At 41.4% G+C, this 6602-nt stretch overlaps 1 pseudogene; it reads right to left on the reverse strand.

Annotated features, from left to right (window-relative positions):
• Positions 1–6310: 6310 nt before the first annotated feature.
• Positions 6311–6386, reverse strand: LOC149119721 (U2 spliceosomal RNA; annotated as a pseudogene).
• Between the last annotated feature and the right edge of the window lie 216 nt (positions 6387–6602).

Here is a 6602-nt window from a genome sequence, read left to right on the forward strand (position 1 = left end):
GAGTGTTGCAGCACAGCAGGTTAAGTCCCTGCTTGGGATGCCTCCATCCCATCATTGCCATGCCTGGTTCAAGTCCTGGCACCTCTGCTTTCAATCTTAGCTTCCTGCTAGTGTACCTGGGAACAGAAACTGATGGCCCAAGTACTTGGGTTCTTGTGACCTATGTGGGAGGCTCAGGTGAATTTTCTGGCTTCGGGCTTTGATCTGGCCTAGACCTGGCTGTTGCAGGCATTTGAGGGAATGAATCAGTGGATGGAAGAGTTCTCCCTCTCTCTCTGCCTTTCAAACAAGTTAATATTTTTTAAGGTTTATTTTGTTTATTTAAAGGCAAAGTTACAGAGAAAAAGGAGAGACAGAGACAGAGGGAGAAAAGGGGGGGGGAGAGATCTTCCATCCATTGGTTCACTTTCCAAATGACTGCAACATCCTGGCCTGTGCCAGGCTGAAGCCAGAAGCCAGGAGCTTCTTCCAGGTCTCCAACATGGATGCAGGGGCCCAGGGACTTAGGCCATCTTCCTGTGCTTTCCCAGACTCATGAGCAGGGAGCTGGCTCAGAAGTAGAGCAGATGGGACTCAAACCAGTGCCCATAAGGGATGCTGGCACTGCAGACCGCAGCTTAACCTTCTGTGCCACAACGCCGGCCCCCCAAGTTAATAGATTTAAAAACGTACAGAGTGAAATCCTGACCTACTTGGACCTCCATGTGTTCTCCCCAAGCAAGTAACCAAAAATGAGAATAGAAGAAAATTGCCTCAAGATTGAATTCTTAGATATTTGAAATGAATGCTGTCTGATTGCTTTAAAAGGCTTATATTTAAATGTGTGAAATTGTATGAAAAAAAGTCAATGAAAAGTTTGCCAGAATAGATCATCATTTGTTTCAAGTTCGTAGCAATTCAGAGTTTTGGCACTAGGTGTCAGCAAAGGATTAAACTGGAAACACACACACACACACACACACACACACACAACACACACACACACACACCCCACCACCACCACCACCCTTTTTTCTCTTCGACTTTTTTTAGATCTTAAAACAATAAAAATAAAACATTCGTCCTGGATTTTAAAAAGAAAACACAACACACTGCCTTGTTGCTGTGATAACAAGAGGTTGGGTTGGGGGCTGGCGCTGTGGCTCACTTGGTTAATCCTCCGCCTGTGGTGCCAGCATCCCATATGGGCACCAGGTTCTAGTGCGGGTTGCTCCTCTTCCAGTCCAGCTCTCTGCTGTGGCCCAAGTGCTTGGGCCCTGCACCCGCATGGGAGACCAGGAGGAAGCACCTGGCTCCTGGCTTTGGATTGGCGCAGTGCCGGCCATGGGGGCCATTTTGGGAGTGAAGCAACAGAAGGAAGACCTTTCTCTTTGTCTCTCTCTCACTGTCTATAACTACCTGTCAAATAAAAAAAAACCTATTTAAAATAAAAAGAAGTTGGGTTGGTGCTCTCCAAGTAGGCACCTTAAGCAGACACCATGGATCAAGGAATCACGTGGTGAAATTTGACCCTTAGCTTTGAATGGTTTAGAACGCAATTTTGTGTCATCCAGGAACATGTAGGTTTAGAAGCTTGAAGTTCAGGATGGGATCGTGAGGTACATTCCTATGAACCAACTGGTAAAAGTCTAAAGAGTTATTTGACTCAGAGAAATATAATATTGAAGCTGACCACATTGCTTATGCTGATTATGTTCTTCCCACACTGATGAGAGGAACAAAGTAAGCTTTGTCATTTAAAAAGCTAAGGGAGTTGGATGATCCTAAGAGTCTCTCAAACTTACTGTACAAGAGAACTTCAAAATATTACTGGAAAAATAGCATTAAAACAAAGTTTATGTTGGGGCAAAAACAGTTGAAATCCATGCATAGGAGATATCTTCAAAATAACCTTGGGAAATGAGTACTATGAACGAATTATGTATGAATTTCAAAAAAAATTTGAACCAAAATAATAAAGTTATCTTTTAATTCCATTATCTACGACCTCTTTGAAGTGCCCTCATGTTCATTATTTAGCATATCATTGCTTTTTTCTATTTCCAGAGCTTCCCCCTTCCATGTTCCTTCTGACACAGTAAATGGTACACCATCCATCAGTTACTCAAAATAGAACATTGGGCATCATCCTCAATTCTGCCTTCATCCTCACTTCTTATAACCAAACAATGATGAAATCCTGCCAAGTCTAACTCCTTGAACCTTTTTACATCTGACTTCTCCTATGCCTGCTCCGGTGGGCAGACGGAGTTAAGAAACATTTGTGTGACATCCCTTTCCTAAACTTTCTCAAGTGATTTGCTTGTCTCCAAAAATTCCTGCATACTTGCACTAGTGCCATAGTTAACCTGAAGTAAGTCTGACAATGTCTTTCTGCAGATTTCAGTAACTTTCTCTAGGGTGAAAGTCCAAGCTCCTGTGCCTGAATACAAAGTCCTTAATGCTGTTCCTCCAACCCTTCAAGCTCATTTCTCACCTCACACCCTTTATGTTCTGGTATAACTCATGATTTCTTCACTAAATTTGTTTTTTTTTCCCAAATAAACCTTTTATTTCAGGAATACAAATTTTATATTTACAACTTTAGGAATATAGTGATTCTTCCCACCATACCTGCTCTTCCACCGACACTCCCACCCGTCCTCCTCATACCCCTCCCGTTCCCAGTCCCATTCTCCACTAAGATCCATTTTCAATTAGCTTTGTACCCAGAAGGCCAACTCTATACTAAGAAAAGAGTTCAACAGTTTTTACACATACACACACACACAGAATTAGTTTTACAGTTAACTCTCATAATACAACTCATTGAGGCCAGAGGTCCTGCATGAGGAGTTAGTGGAGTAAGTGCACAGTGCCTCCTGTTGTTGATTTAACAATTAACACTCTTATGTATGATGTCAGTGATCACCCAAGGCTCTTGTCATGAGCTGCCAAGGCTATGGAAACCTTTGAGTCCACAAACTCCGACCTTATTTAGACAGGGCCATAAGCAAAGTGGAAGTTCTCTCCTCCCTTTGGAGAAAGGTACCTCCTTCTTTGATGGTCATGTCTTTCCACTGGGGTCTCACTCACCAAGATCTTCACGTAGGACATTTTTTGCCACAGTGTTTTGGCTTTCCAAGCCTAAAATGCTCTCATGGGCTTTTCAGCCAGACCAGGATGCCTTAAGTGCTGATTTGCCTCAGTAAATTTGCACCTGGTCTCATGGCATTAAATCCAGACTCCCAGATACACCTCTCCAGGGCAGCCTGCTCCCTCAGCTCTAGATTCATGCTTCCTCTGTTGTTCCACTGGTGTGTGTTTGGACAGCTCAGACTTAACATGTCCAAACTCTGAAGTGCTGTTTGGCAAGAGTGTGGGGAAACTAACTCTCAGACACTGATAATGGACATCAAATGGTTATCTTCCATCAAGGGTATTTTTTTTAAAGATTTATTTATTTATTTGAAAGTCAGAGTTACACAGAGAGAGGAGAGGCAGAGAGAGAGAGGTTCTCCATTGGATGATTCACCTCCCAGATGGTCACAATGGCCGGAGCTGCGCTGATCCAAAGCCAGGAGCTTCCTCCAGGTCTCCCACCCGGGTGCAGGGGTCCAAGGACTTGGGCCATCTTCTACTGCTTTCCCAGGCTATAGCAGAGAGCTGGATCAGAAGAGGAGCAGCAGGGACTAGAACTGGCGCCCATATGGGATGCTGGCGCTTCAGGCCAGGGCATTAATCCACTGTGCCACAGCGCCTGCCCTGATCAAGGGTATTTTGACAATTTTTATCACCATTTTAAATTTACATCCTCTGTGACCAGCAGTTGCACAGTCAGAAACTTATCCTCACATATGTGGACATGCATTTGAAATGATACCAGTAAAGAGTATTTGTTGCAGCATTGTCCATACAACAAAATATTGAAAATAATCTAATTGTTCTTCAGTGTGAGGCTGGCAAATCATGGTCATGTAGTGGAATGTTATGTAACCATAAAGAGCAAGGAACTGCTTATGTAATGATATTGAACTAATCTTAAAGATGCATAATTTAATTTACAAAATCAAAATTGAGGTAAGCATTGTAGCACAGCATGTTAAGCTGCCACTTGGGATGCCAGCATCCTATATTGGAATGTCAGTTCGAGTCCCACTACTTCCACTTCTAATCCAGCTCCCTGATAATACACACCATGGCAGGCAGTTAATGATGGCCCAGGTGCTTGAGCCCTTGCCATCTACATGGGAGACCCAGATGGAGTTCCTGGCTCCTGGCCAGCCTGGCCCAGCCCTGTCTGTTGAAGGCACCTGGGGAGTGAACCAGAATATGGACAACCTCTCCCTCTTTCTCTTTCTGTCTGTATCACTCCGCCTTTTAACCAACCAAACAAATAAATCTTTAAGAAGAGAAGATTTTCAAACTAAGAATTGTAGATACCTAGGAGATTGCAAATTCATGCAAATGTCAAACATCATCTATGCATGGTAAACAGATCTGGTGCATATGTGCAGTGTTTTAAGTTTATATAGATGTTATTGTGATGAACTAAATATACTTTTACAAATAAATTTAATTTTTTTCTCATTACAAAGCAATAAGGCTAAAGGTAGAAAACTAAGGAATGGTAGAAGGAAAAACATAAAGATAATCCAGAATTGTACCACTCATAGGTAACTATAGTTGTATATTTTTAGTGGAATAGATTCAGATTTAGATAAAAAATGGAGAGTTTCCTTATAATTAGATCCAGTTTCTCTCGATGAAGGGTGAGATGGGAGAGGGAGTGGGAGAGGGGAGGAGGGGAGGGCCACAGGAGGGAGGGAGGTTGTGGGGGGGGGAAGCCACAACAATACAAAAGTTGTACTTTGTAAATTCACATTTATTAAATAAAAAAAACTATATAACAAACAAAAAAAAAGGAAAAGAAAAAAAAGAACTTAATACTTTACCCTTTTAGTATTTTTTATGTTCTACTTAAAACTATTGGTTGAACTCTGTAATTAATACACAATTACTCTTAGGTGTTTAATTAATGCTATAACTAGTACTCAAATAGTATTTTACACTTTGTGTTTCTGTGCTGGTGCAAACTGTTGAAATCTTTACTTAATATATGCTAAATTGATCTTCTGTATATAAAGATAATTGAAAATGAATCTTGATGTGAATGGAAGGGAAGAGGGAGTGGGAGAGGGGAGTGTTGTGGGTGGGAGGGAAGTTATGGGGTTGGGGGAAGCTATTGTAATCCGTAAGCTGTACTTTGGAAATTTTATGTTCATTAAATAAAATAAAATATAAAAAATAGATCCAGTTTCTGCTATTATTACCATGAATATGGTACATTTGTTGTAATTAATGAGTCAATATTGAGTCCATACTTTACTCAAATTTCCTGCCTTTATACCTAATGTCCCTTTCTCTGTTCCAAGATCCCACCCGGGATCCCACATTATTACACTGAATTGTCGTGTCTCCTTAGGCTCCTCTTAGTTGTGACAGCTTCTCAGATTTTCCTTATTTTTGATGATGCTGGCAGTTTTGAGGAGTACTGGTCAGGTATTTCAAGAATGTCCCTCAGTTGGAGGTGCCTGATGGTTTTCTCATGATTAGATTGGAATTATGGTGATTGAGGAGGAAGACCACAGAAATAAAGGCCATTCCCATCAATACCATATCAAAGGTATTACATTAAAGTATAAGCATGTAATATATAATATATAACAAAGCACGAGATACGTATGCATAGCCTCATATATATACATATATATTTACATTGTATGTACTGTTTTGTATTCTGCTTTTTTCACTGATGTATTTGTCAAGAACCCTTCATGTTATTAATAGTGGTGTGTGAATATCTACAAGTTCATTTTTTAAAGATTTATTTATTTTTTTGAAAGTCAGAGTTACACAGAGAGAGAAGGAGAGGCAGAGAGAGAGAGAGAGAGAAATGTCTTGCATCCTCTGGTTCACTCCCCAATTGGCCACAATGGTTGGAGTGGAAGTCGGGAGCCAGGAACTTCTTCCGGGTCTCCCACGTGGGTGCAGGGGCCCAAGGAATTGAGCCATCTTCTACTGCTTTTCCAGACCATAGCAGAGAGCTGGATCAGAAGTAGAGCAACTGGGATACGAACCTGCGTCCATATGGGATGCCGGCACTGCAGGTGGCAGCTTTACCCACTATGCTACAGCGCCGGCCCCTACAAGTTCATTTTTAAATGTTAATAACTTCGGAGATTTATGCCTCCATGTCTTTCCTCAAATCATGGATTCCCTGGTTCCCATTTGTGTCATGTGAAGGCAGTACAATGTGTTCACCTTATATGAAGAGTTCTAATCAAATAATTTGTTTCTGATATTCTGCACTACACTTGATCTTAGCCAAAAGGCCGAGAAGCGATTGTTTCTGATATTCTGGCATTACACCTTGAGGGTTGCAAATTGGGCTGAGTTTTATGAGGACTTTTGTTCTGAATCCTCTGCTGGTTCAGTGGCATATGAGCAGGTAAGATAAAAATGTGAGGATAGACTAGACAGAAAATTAAGGAAAATAGGAGACACTTAAAATTTTGACCTAATGGGAGCAAATCCAGATTCAGAGTCAATTACTACCTGGG

Source organism: Oryctolagus cuniculus, chromosome X (genome assembly GCF_051225735.1).
Source record: "Oryctolagus cuniculus isolate XC-2025 breed Fujian yellow rabbit chromosome X, ASM5122573v1, whole genome shotgun sequence".
Taxonomy (NCBI): Eukaryota; Metazoa; Chordata; class Mammalia; order Lagomorpha; family Leporidae; genus Oryctolagus; species Oryctolagus cuniculus.